This window comes from Phyllobates terribilis, unplaced genomic scaffold (assembly GCF_046119375.1).
Source record: "Phyllobates terribilis strain yellow unplaced genomic scaffold, ASM4611937v1 Scaffold_1__5_contigs__length_1240528914, whole genome shotgun sequence".
NCBI classification, from domain to species: Eukaryota; Metazoa; Chordata; class Amphibia; order Anura; family Dendrobatidae; genus Phyllobates; species Phyllobates terribilis.
In genome coordinates, this window is record NW_027362761.1 from 789,332,832 (window position 1) to 789,345,882 (window position 13,051).

The following is a 13,051-nucleotide window of genomic DNA, read 5'->3' on the forward strand; positions in this document are numbered from 1 at the left end:
CGACACGGAGTCAGTGATGCAGTCCAGGGCCTTTACTCACAGTTCTTATTATCCAGACCACGTCTGCAGGTAACAGCTGCCCACGTCGTACTGTGCTCAAAAGGTGAGGGGCTCAGACAACTCCCAGATAACTTTGGAGCGCTTCACAGGACCCCCTTTGTGTGTCCTTTGTCTGGCCTTTCTTACCAACCCTTCTGTCCGGCTGCCTCGGGCCTCCTCTTGGTAAACTTGGCGCCAGTTTCCCTGACCCTATGTGGTGCCTTCCTAGCGGGTGTAGCGAGGGGCTGCGCCACATAAAATGTCACAGCCTCCGGTTTCTAGCTGAGGGAAGTTTCCTGCCTCCACTAGTTTCGGGGACCGGTCTCCCCCTTTGGCCTGACCCCTCCACGCAGGTGGATTCGGGCGTGCGGTGGCGACTCGCCCGTCCGCACCCCTGGGATCCCTTCATTCCTCGTTCCTGGAGCCTTCTCCGCTCCTCTTCCTTCCTTCTCCCTCTTCCAGGCCTGGGCCTCTGTTACTAGGCCCGCCTCCGGAGCAGAGCTCATGCAGAGCCCCTTCTCCCTGCCACTTCTGCTCAGACTTCTCTGCACTGAACTAAGATGGTGCCCACCTTTTATACTCCCTTCTCAATGCACCCAGGAACTGCTTCCTCCCTGCTCCTGCACTACAGGGTTCCCCTTCCTCAGTGTTCCCTCCCCCCACTCCAGCCAGGGATAGGGACTGTCGTGCCCATCTCAGAGGCATATTGGTCGCCCTGCCCCACGGCAATGTGGTGTAATGCATGCAGGTGTCGGGTCCTGATCCATACTCCATCCTTACCTGAGAGTGAGATATCACACCTCTGGGTGAGGTGCAATACCTCTGTAGCAACCGAGCCCTCAGGGTGCTACAGTTCCATTTATCTTCAGCCTAGGTGACGTATTGTGATACAGGGCCGTGATTTTGGCTATAAAAGGGTCCCCTAGACCCCTACCCCAAGCTTTTTAAGAGAATCATATATGGCGTGCCAAGAGACTCTATGGAATGCTTTCTCAGCATCCAACGAGAGTATCTAATTACAAATTTTTAACTGCATCTAGCCCAGGAAATACTTTGTGCCTAGTAGCAGTGTCTGCTAGTCAGCGGATTATCCCGGCTGTTAAGCAAGCTACACCACCTGTAGTTTGGACACTTAATTTTTTCAAAGGAAATGCTTCGGGACCACGGGATACTCAGTGAAGAGCATCAGGAGGCACCCCAAGGCATAGGGGCTGGGACTGGCAGTAGGATGCCTTGCGGTGGACAGCCGAGCTCGATCCTTATAAAAGCTTTTTAACTGCAGCAGCTTTAGTGGACGCTACTGGAGCTGGAATTACGCGGCTGCTGGCATGAGACTTGCCCTCCAATAGATCCTTGTAAATGGATTTAAAGTGTATTCATTCAAATTAGAGAGACAATTTAAATTAAAAAGCTTAGAGCTGCCTCCACCACAGGGGGGCTCGCTCGACCCACCAGCGGACAGGCACCAGTATTGGGAGAGGGGGGCTGGCCGTCAGGGTTCACCGCGGCTCTGGCACAAACCCGGCGACACGGAGGTGGCATGGGCAGGAGCGGACTGAACGTGTCGGCTTCTCACTTTTTGGATTTTAGAAGGGCATGACATGCCTATATTTGTGTCTCCCCCTCCTTTTACTCCTCCACCTCTTTTCTTTTCGCATGACTATATGTACTTGTCACTTTTCCATGTGTTAGTTGTGGCTTCTGAGCAGTTTGTCAGCTTTTGGACACCTTTGAAGGTGTTTTCTATGTGTTTCTATGTGTTTTTGTTTGCCTGCCATTGGTTTTAACGGTGTTCGAAGGTGTTCGACGAACAGTTCGACGAACAGTTCGGCGAACACACGGGTGTTCGACGAACCGAACCGAACTCGAACACTACGGGGGTGGCTCAACACTAATAATAAGTCAGAGCAGGTAAAGTATTACAATGGGGAAACATTTCCTTGGAATAAACAATTAGTGAAATGACATCTTAATCATAGAATCATAGAATCATAGAATGGTAGAGTTGGAAGGGACTTCCTGGGTCATCTGGTCCAACCCCCTGCTCAAAGCAGGATTCACTAGATCATCTCAGACAGATGTCTGTCCAGCCTCTGTTTGAAGACGTCCATTAAAGGGGAACTCACCACCTCTCGTGGCAGCCTGTTCCACTCATTAATCACCCTAACTGTCAAAAAGTTTTTCTAATATCTAATCTGTGTCTCCTCCCATTTAATTTCATCCCATTGCTTCTAGTCTTTCCTTGTGCAAATGAGAATAAAGATGATCCTTCTACAATGTGACAGCCCTTGACATATTTGTAGACAGCTATTAAGTCTCCTCTCAGTCTTCTTTTTTGCAAGCTAAACATTCCCAAATCCTGCAACCGTTCCTCATAGGACATGGTTTGCAGACCAGTCACCATTCTGGTCGCTCTTCTCTGAACTTGCTCCAGTTTGTCTATGTCTTTTTTAAAATGTGGTGCCCAAAACTGTACACAGTATTCCAGATGAGGTCTGACCAAAGAGGAGTAAAGACCGATAATGACTTCACGTGATCTAGACTGTATGCTTCTGTTAATACATCCCAGAATTGTATTTGCCTTTTTTGCTGCTGCATCACACTGTTGACTCATGTTCAGTCTATGATCTATTAGTATACCTAAGTCTTTTTCACATGTACTGTTGCTTAGCTCTATTCCTCCCATTCTGTATATGCTTTTTTCATTTTTATTGCCCAGATGTAGTACTTTGCATTTTTCCCTGTTAAAAACCATTCTGTTGGTTGCTGCCCACTGCTCCAGTTTATTTAGGTCTTTTTGAATCCTCTCTCTCTCTTCTCTAGTATTAGCTATCCCTCCTAGCTTTGTGTCATCAGCAAATTTAATCAGCTTACCCTCAATTCCTTCATCTAAATCATTGATAAAGATGTTGAACAATACAGGTCCCAGGACGGAGCCCTGTGGTACCCCACTTGAGACATTCATCCAGCTGGATGTGAAGCCATTTACAACCACCCTTTGAGTCCGATCACTAAGCCAGTTATGAATCCACCTAACAGTTGCCTGGTCCATTGCATACTTGGTCATTTTTTCAATAAGGATGGTGTGAGATACTTTGTCAAATGCTTTGCTGAAGTCAAGATATACTATATCTACAGCATTTCCCTGATCCACCCAGTCAGTGATTCTGTCATAGAAGGAAATTAAGTTAGTCTGACATGACTTGTTAGTTACAAACCCATGCTGACTCTGGTTAATCACTTCATTCTTATCCATGTACTTACATACATGTTGTTTAATAATTTGTTCAAAGATCTTTCTTGTGCTGGCAAAATCCGATAAACCATATATTTGCTTCTCCAGTTTGTCTATTCATTATAGAAAGAAAAATGTTCTTTCAGTTAAAAAAAATGACAGTAAAATGTAGTTGAATATGTAGCATTCATAATTACACATATTTAATGCTGACATTCACAGCTGCAGCTGTTAGTGTTTGTGTAAAGGGAAATTACGGGCTTACGTGCTGATCATTAGGTGATGTTCTTCCTTCTAAGCAAAGCAAAAGCTCTGCATTGATTTTGGTAACAGAAAAATATCTTTTCATGTCATTTGAAAAAAAGTCAGGCCCTTCGTAAAGTAATATTTTTGCACTGTGTGTTTTCACACAACTAGTGTCAGGAGCATAGGGCTGCATAGGAATCATGCACAGAGCAACAAGTGTTACTTAAATGTTCTTCTTGTTCAGTATTTATAATTTTAATATGATAACAGTAGATAACAGATTAGCATAATAACCTTTTGGTAGTGGCATGGATTTATTCAAGATTTATTGGAATTCTTATTATTTAGTGCTGAATGTATAAATTGTGGCCCTTCATGTATGGACTGATTCATATTTTAGTTTTGCTAAGCTAAACACTTCATGAATTTAAAAAAAAAATAGATAAATAAATGAAGCTATCTCACACATTCCCTTAGAGAATGAATGGTATGCTATACTGTTACACAAAGCTGGCTCACTGTGTGAGGTGGACCACCTAATCCCAAGGTCATGGTGGGCACATGAGCAACGTGTGTCGGTGCAGAAGCTAGGAGGAACACACGGAACACGAACACCTGAGGGACTGGAAACAGTAGGTAGACAAGTGGAATGCTAAAAATTGCAGGCAGGGGGGAAACATCCTGGAGACCCCAGGCAGGCCGGAAACGTCCAGGAGGCATAAAGCAAACAGGTGAAATGCTGGAAACCACAGGCAGGCGGGAGATATCCAGAAGACCACAGGCAAACAGTCAGGATGCTGGAAACTACAAGCAAGCAGGAAACGTCCAGGAGACCACAGGCAAGAAGGCATGATGCTGGAAACAACTGGCAGGTGGGATACATCCAGGAGACCACAGTCAATTAGGTGGGATGCTGGAAACAGCAGGTAGGAGAGTCTGAAGTCTGACTCTCTGGATTGTTTGGGGTCTTGGTGATGGACCCCTTGTGATTAAAAAGTTATCCCTTCTAAGCCTGGTACAAATCCCTTAAAAGGCACAATGAATGGGCACAAATATAAATATACTAAACTGCAACATCAATAATTTTCCCCAGACTAGCAATTTACATACCCAGCATTAATTAAAATGCCTTAGTATATTACACTTTGAAACAGGCACAACTTTCATATTCGTAAAAAAGAATTGTCCAGAAGTGAAATCTCCTTTAAAGCGAATCTGTCACCCCCTTGGACATATCTAAGCTATTAATTTGGGCATACAGGTTCTAGAATACTTAAAATAGCCATATCTGTATGCCCCATATCTGCGGTCTTGTTCTTCAGAAATCATCTTTTCATCCTTTATGTTAATCCGTTCTTCCAGGTTCTGAGGCATCTGGTGCCTGGAAGGAAACTCAGCCTCCGGTCTTCATTTGCGTGCCTGTCACCTACCATCAGCGTCACAGGGTCCTGTCATATCTAGTGATTGTCCAAAGCCTGCGCTCTGCAATTGCGATATTCCGCCCTTCTATGGGCAAGCAAATGAAGACTGGAGGCTGAGTTTCCTTCCAAGCACTGCCTGGAAGACCGGATTAACATAAAGGATTAAAAGATGATTTCTGAAGATCAAGACCGTAGATATGAGGCATACAGGTATGACTATTTTAAGTATTCTAGAACCTGTATGCCAATATTAATAGCTTAGGTACATCCAAGGGGCTTAAGGATTTCCTTTAAATATCATTTCTACGTCCAGAAAAAAGTATCTTATCTCTTCCTTGTGTTAGGTGCCCCAGCGAGGTAGTCGTGGTCGAGTTGTGGCCCCTGCTCACTTTGGCACCTTACAGACAATTTGTGTCCTCCCTCTGATGTGTGGCTGTGCATGTGACATTCTTCACTTACTTCACACCATCCTGTCACAGCTGTCACTAGGCATTTCTCTTTTGGGACCACGGCAGTAATAATTTCAGAGGACACAAAGTTTGTAAGCATAACTGGGGTTTTACTTGGGGAAAAGGAGTAATTACAATATTTATAGTCTGGTAGATTGGATAAGGCCCAACAGGTTCTTGTCTTCCATACAGGTGCTAAAATCATCTACAGCCCTGGTGCCCTCTTTAGGTGAAGCATCTCTCTGTTTCTATTCCTTAATCTAAGAGATGGTTCCTCACCAGCGGCAGTGTGCCCAGATCCTTTATTTCCCTAACGGCTTATCCTGGAGTCCTATTTTCCTCTGCTACCTGCAGACTAGAAGTGCCCCGGGTCCTCAATACCTCCGTTGAGTTTCTACGGCTGGCTAATTGGACTCCTGCATGAGGAGATATTCACACTACGGATTCACTGTCTGAGGGTAGAGAGCCCCGTCTACCCTAGCAGCCAATTTCCCTGGACGGCCGCACGTAAGAGTTCCTGTCACGTCCCTGACAGGGCTTCAAATGAACTCAAAAATAACGGCTGCAGCTATTTTTAGCACTCCCAGAGGCTCCACCCACTAAGCCATCTGCTTAGCAACTGCCTTGCCTCTCACTGACAACTATGCCCAGCAGTGGCATCTTGTGGCTGATAAAAAGTACTGCAGCCCCACAAGGAATTATATCTAACCTCTAAACATGCCCAAAGTCTATCCCTGTCACTACGTTTCCCCCTTACTCTACTGACTACGCCACTGAAATGAACCCCGTCACTTACCTAATAGCAGTTCAGAGAGTGCCTAACTATGGGGATATGTAATTCTAACTACTTCAGTCCCAGGGGAAGGTTACACCCTTCCTCACTATTATATTTGTGTGGAGGGCAAGTATGTAAACTCAACTCATACACTGCTTTCACCTTTTTTTGGGGGAAAAAAAGTCTCATATCATTTACCTATTAAATATATAGAAAGATATTGGAAGCACCTAGTCAGAAAAAAAATTGACACCTACAGTATAAAATGTGATACATGACCGGTGCACTTAGTACAAGAGTAGCACTGGCTCCTATCAATCCTACTCAATGGAGTATTCCAGTCTTCATAGATTAACAACCAACAGCTGGTTAAGTAATAGTTGTTAGATAAGTGTGGGTTCTGCCACTGGAACCCCCACGATCACTAGAGCAGAAGACTTTAACCCCCAGTTCTCTTGAGTTGTCACGCATGCGAGCTGCTGCTTAGTTGTAAGATATAGCTATCTTTGTCAGTGCTAAAGAAAAAAAAAAACAAGGCACATGTGTGACCAGCCTAAGCATTGAAAAACAGGTATAATATGTACAATGGTAAATATTATTCTTAGCTTACAGACTTCTATGAATTGGATATTCTGCTTCGTCTATTGTATGTTTCATCCCTTTAGCCGAATGAGGAATTAGGCAATGAATTTGGATTTTTGAACTGCGATCCTTCGTGAAGCCTTGGAACATTTGCGCTTTACTTGCTGAGTCCTTGACATAAAATGTTATAAGGATAAAGTACACAATGAAGACAAAAAGTAGCAAGATCTGATCCAGTAAAACTCTGCTTAAACTTCATGAATACAGAATGCAGAGAAAGTACTGTAGTGTGATTGAGCTGCAATTCAAGTACAATGAATGATAAGGAATGTCCTGCCTTAGCAGTATAATAGAAGACCCGCTTGCTGGCAGCGATTCAGACGCTGTCTCTTTTATCAGTGCTCTGCTGGCCCTGACCTTAATCCAGTGAAATTCACATCCCCAGTTGGTCTTTAAACTGCCTCATTAGTGGCGCACCGTTGGGCATCTCCCATGACAACCATCCAATAGGACAAAAGTGACATGGGGCTACAGACTGTAACTGAGTGGCAAGTATTATACAGAAATATGAGACAATAAGGAATTCAGGAATGAGTGAGAATCGAATACCATGACACAAAAAGGAACCTTAATACTATGCCATCCCATCTGCCAAAGTGACTGCTTGACTGATTTAACAACCAATTAAAGAATCACAGGTATAACTCGTTTTGCATATGCATTAAAATATAATTTAGAATATTTTACTAAATTGTTGCGCTTAGTAATGAAATGCTGAATTCTACAGTAGTAGAATAAAGTTTCATTATGTTAAACACAAGTTCATGGTTCAGCTTAAGGGTTACTTTAATAAATCTAGTAAGGAGATAGGACCAAGCTCAGAGGTGTAGTTAGATTCACTAGCTGAATCCACATAGCATATGGCTCAGAATCTCTTAAGTTAAAATCGTATTTTATTAATTCATAACAATGTTAAAAATAGTTCAAACATTTCCATGCATTTCGAGCGCATAGTACTATTACTTAGAAAATTTTGCAAAAGACCACATAATTCAATCAAAAACATATGATAACCTATCAATCACATGGTGAGGTGGGCGATTAACAAGTGATATCCTTTACAAAATTAATTGGCTATATAGATTTATTCCACATTTCACATGCCTGGCCCTGATAAATACTTCAGCCTTTCAACCCATTAAATCAATGAAAATAGTCACATTGAAATTATACATTAAAGGGAACCTGCCATGAGATTTTCGCCACCTAATCTGAGAGCAGCAAAATGTACAAAGACCTTGATTCCAGTTATTTGTTTCTTACTGGGCTGATTGCTGAAGCTTTGATAAAAACAATTTTATCATCAGATTATGACTATAGGTCTAAACTTGCTGCCATGTAGTCCTCCCTATTCATGAGTGCTGTATATCCCCTCCCCCACCAGTGATTCACAGCTTCCCACCAAGTACAACATCTGCAAGGAGTTTGTATGTTCTCGGGGTGTTTGCATGGGTTTCCTCCAGGTTCTCCGGTTTCCTCCCACACTCCAAAGACATACTGATAGGGAATGTAGCTTGTGAGCCCAATGGGGACAGTGCTGATTAATGTCTGTAAATTGTCTGAATTGTAAAGCGCTGCGGAATATGTGGGCGCTATATAAATAAAAATGTTATTATTACTATTTCTGCCTATGCACAGTGTACACAGAAAGCTACCAATTATTGATGTGCATAGATCAGCATTCAGAGAACTGGAAGATCTGTAGCAGAATGATTTTATCAAAACTGCAACAAGTAACCCAGTAAGTTACACATCACTGGAATCAGGGTCTTTGCCTCTACATTATGCTGCTCTCAGATGGAGTAACAAAAACCTGGTAACAGATTTCTATTAACCCCTTTCTGGCCCAGGGCGTACTAATACGTATCTGTGCCCTGGGCCTTAAGGGCCTGATACGTATTAGTACGCCTTGGCGAGATCGCCGCCGGGTGTCAGCTGATTGTTACAGCTGACACCCGGTGCTATGTGCCAGGAGCGGTCCTGCACCGCTCCCTGCACATTAAACCTCTAAATCGATCGCAGCATTCCGGTGGCAAGAGGAGGTAAGCGCGATACTTACATTCTCTGCCAGCGTCCAGCGGCGTCTGAGTCCGGTCCCGGATGTTACCATGGTGACCCAATGTCATCATGACAACATCCGGGTCACTAGGAGGCAGGAAGTTGCTTTGGTCACGTGCAGTGCACAACCAAAGTAACTTCTCCCTGTGTAGCGCTGACAGGCTGCATAGCACAGGGATGGTTCTGCATTCCTGTGCCATGCAGCTGATCACGCTGCAAAAAGTGAAAGTCCCATAGTGGGACAAAGTGTAAAAGTAATAAAAATGTCAGAAAGTGAAAAAAAAGAAAAATTTTTTTGTAAAAATATAAAAAAAAAATGAAAAAAATAAGCAAAAAAATAATAAAAATATTTTGCACCCATAAATAAATAATCTTATGAAAAAAAATAATAAACCAATAAAAGTACACATATTTGGTATCGCCGCGTCCAGAACGACCTGACCTATAAAACTAGTTAACCCCTTTAGTGAACACAGTAAAAAAAATAAATAAAAAACAAAACATAAAGCGATGTTTTATCATCATACCGCCAAACAAAAAATGGAATAAAACACGATCAAAAAGACGAATGTAAATAAAAATGGTATGCTGAAAACGTCATCTTGTCCTGCAAAAATATAGCTCCAATGGCTGAAAAATAAAAAAGCTCTAAGAATAAAGTGATGCAAAAACAATTCTTTTTTCTATAAAATAGTTTTTATTGTGTAAAAGCGCCAAAATATAAAAAAAAATATAAATGAGGTACCGCTCTAAACGTACTGACCCGAAAAATAAAGCTGTCTTATCAATTTTACCACAAGCAGAACAGCATAAAAAAAAAAAAAAAAAAATTCCTGAATTGTTGTTTTTTGTTTATTCTGCCTTCTAAAAATCAGAATAGAAAGCGATCAAAAAATGTCACGTGCCCGAAAATGGTACCAATAAAAACGTCAACTTGTCCTGCAAAAAAAAAAGCCGTCACATGACTCTGTCGGCCGAAATATGGAAAAATTATAGCTCTCAAAATATGGCGATGCAAAAACTAGTCTTTGGAGAAAAAATCTTTTTTAGTGTGCGACAGCTGTCAATCATAAAAACCCAATATGAATCTGGCATCGCTGTAATTGCATCGACCCGAAGAATAAAGACGTCTAAGCACTTATACTGCATGAGGAACGGCATGAAAAATAAACTTTAGGGTTAGGGTAGTGCTAGGGTTATGGTTAGGGTTGTGCTAGGGTTAGGGTTGTGCTAGGGTTAGGGTTGTGCTAGGGTTAGGGCTAGGCTAGGGTTAGGGTTGGGCTAGGGTTAGGGTTGAGCTAGGGTTAGGGTTGGGCTAGGGTTAGGGTTGTGCTAGGGTTAGAATTTGGCTAAGGTTAGGGTTGTGCTAAGGTTAGGGTTGGGCTAGGGTTGGGCTAGGGTTAGGGTTGGGCTAGGGTTAGGTTTGTGCTAGGGTTAGGGTTGTGCTGGGGTTAGACTAGGGTTAGGGTTAGGCTAGGGTTAGGTTAGGGTTAGGCTAGGGTTAGAGTTGGGCAAGTGTTGGGCTAAGGTTAGGGTTGGGCTAAGGTTAGGGTTGGGATTTTTTCAGAAGTAAAGAAAAAAAATGACGACGATGTGGCGATTAATGTTGAGCGCAAGTGCTCGCTACTTGAGTTTGCATCGGATTCTCGAGTGACATGCTCGAGTCTCCACCCCAAATGTTTTGCAGCTGTTACACAGCCAAAAAAGCCTCGTGGGGATTGCCTGCCATGCACGAGCGATCCCCGCATGTTTTTTTTGGGTGTCTAATAACCGTGAAACTCGAGCATGTCACTTGAGCACCCGCTGTTATGATCTGCAACATGAACTAAGGAAAGATAAGGGAAAACTGTCCCTACAGTAAAACTAAGCTGAATCCCTACGATGTAGCGGGCTGCCTGTTCCTAGCGAACAGACCTGCCTAAGTCCTCGGCTAGTCTGAACGAAGACCTATAGCATAAGGGGAGGGGTCCCTAAAAGAACTAAGGACTGGGACAAAAATGGGACACCTCCTAAACAGAGAAGTAGTTGCAAAGCACAAAAAGACAAACAGACAAAAAAGTACTAGAGGTCCCAGAAGGACAAAACGAACTGACAAGAAAGGCACAGAAGCACCTGGCTAGAGAAACAGTCAAACACTGAAGTCCAGCACAGCCAAAAGGGCGGAGCTGGAATATAAAGGCAGATGGTCACGTGACCGCAAAACACAAGATGGAAAAAACAAACAGGAGGGTTCTAACAGTACCCCCTCTTTTATGAGGATCCTCCGGATCCTCCAGGCCCAGGCCTATCCGGAAACCTCTTGTGGAAAGCTTTAACAAGCCTAGGAGCAGAGACATCATCCGTCCTTACCCAGGAGTTGTCTTCAGGACTGAAACCCTTCCAGGAGACAAGATACTGTAATCTCCCTTTATGCCATCTAGAATTCAAGATACGAGAAATTTCATATTCGCCGTCTTCCACCACAGGAGCAACTGAGACAGTGGCATCCCTATCTGATACATCAGCCTTTTTCAACAAGGAAACATGAAACACAGGATTAATCTTCCAGGAAGTAGGGACATCCAACATAACAGCAGATGGGTTAACAACCTGAAGCAGTTTAAATGGACCCACAAACTTAGAACCCAGTTTTTTAGAGGGAATCCTCAACCGCAGGTTCTTTGAGGACAACCAAACCATGTCACCCACAGTAAACAAAACCTCCTTACACTTCCTGTCAAAATACTTCTTGGACTTCTTGTTAGCCTCTTGAAGGCTGCAACGTACATTAGTCCAAACTCTCTCCAAATCACCGGAAAAATTCTCCTCCTCCGGCACCGCCGACCTCAATTTGGAGAAAGAACCAAAAGACGGATGTCTCCCAGTACAACAAAGAAAAGGAGAACATCCAGCAGAGGAGGATGCATGATTGTTAAGAGCAAATTCTGCGAGAGGCAGAAACTCAGACCACACCTCTTGATTGTCCGCCACAAAACAACGCAAAAACTGTTCAACATCCTGGTTCTTTCTTTAAGTCTGTCCATTACACTCAGGATGATACCAAGACGAAAATGACACATGGACTCCCAACCTGTCACAAAAAGCACGCCAAAAGCGAGCCACAAACTGAGGTCCTCTATCAGAAACAATATCCGTGGAAATGCCATGGAGCTTGACAATCTCCTTAGCAAACGCCTTAGCGAGTGTCTTGGCGCAGGGCAACTTAATGAATGGAACCAAATGACACATCTTACTAAAACGGTCAACGACCACCCAGATGACAGTAAGACCCTCGGACACAGGAAGATCAGTAATAAAATCCATTGTGAGATGCGTCCAAGGCACGCTAGGAACCTCCAGAGGGCAAAGCAACCCCACAGCAGGAGTATGTGAAGCCTTTAACTTAGCACACACAGCACATTGACGCACCCTCTTGATGACTTCCTTCTGCCATCCAGGCCACCAAAAACTGCGACTGATAAGTCTCTTATTCTCTGAAATTCCTGGATGACCTGCCAACCGAGACTCATGACACTACACAAACAAATCTCTCCTAAAGGCTCTAGGAACGAAAAACCTCCCATGGGGAGTGTTAGATGGAGCATCATCTTGAGCTTTCAGAATCCCATTCTCCAAAACGGAGTCCAATGCTGCAACCACAACTCCTTTCTGTAAAATGCTCTCCTCCTCCTCGGCACCGACTGTAGCTGCGAGATAAAGCATCAGCTTTAACATTCTTAGTACCAGGGATATATGTAGCAGAAAAATGAAACCGAGAAAAAAAAAAGTGCTCACCTAGCTTGACGGGCATTCAAGCGCTTGGCAGCATCCAGATAGATCAAATTCTTATGATCTGTGAAAACCTGAATAGGAAATCTAACGCCTTCCAAAAAATGACGCCAATGTTCAAACGCGAGTTTAATAGCCAGCAACTCTCAATTTCCAACATCATAATTCAGTTCGGTTTACGAAAATTTTTTCGAAAAAAAGGCACAAGGATGTACTCCATCCTTGTTCTCCTGAGACAAAACTGCTCCGACCCCCACCAATGAAGCATCGACCTCGACCAAAATAGGATTGGTCTCATCAGGCTGCATGAGGATAGGGGCAGAACTGAACCTCTCTTTGAGATACTCAAACGCTTCAATGGCCTCAGTTCTCCACTGGACCGTATTCGCACCTTTCATGGTGACATCGGTCAGAGGCT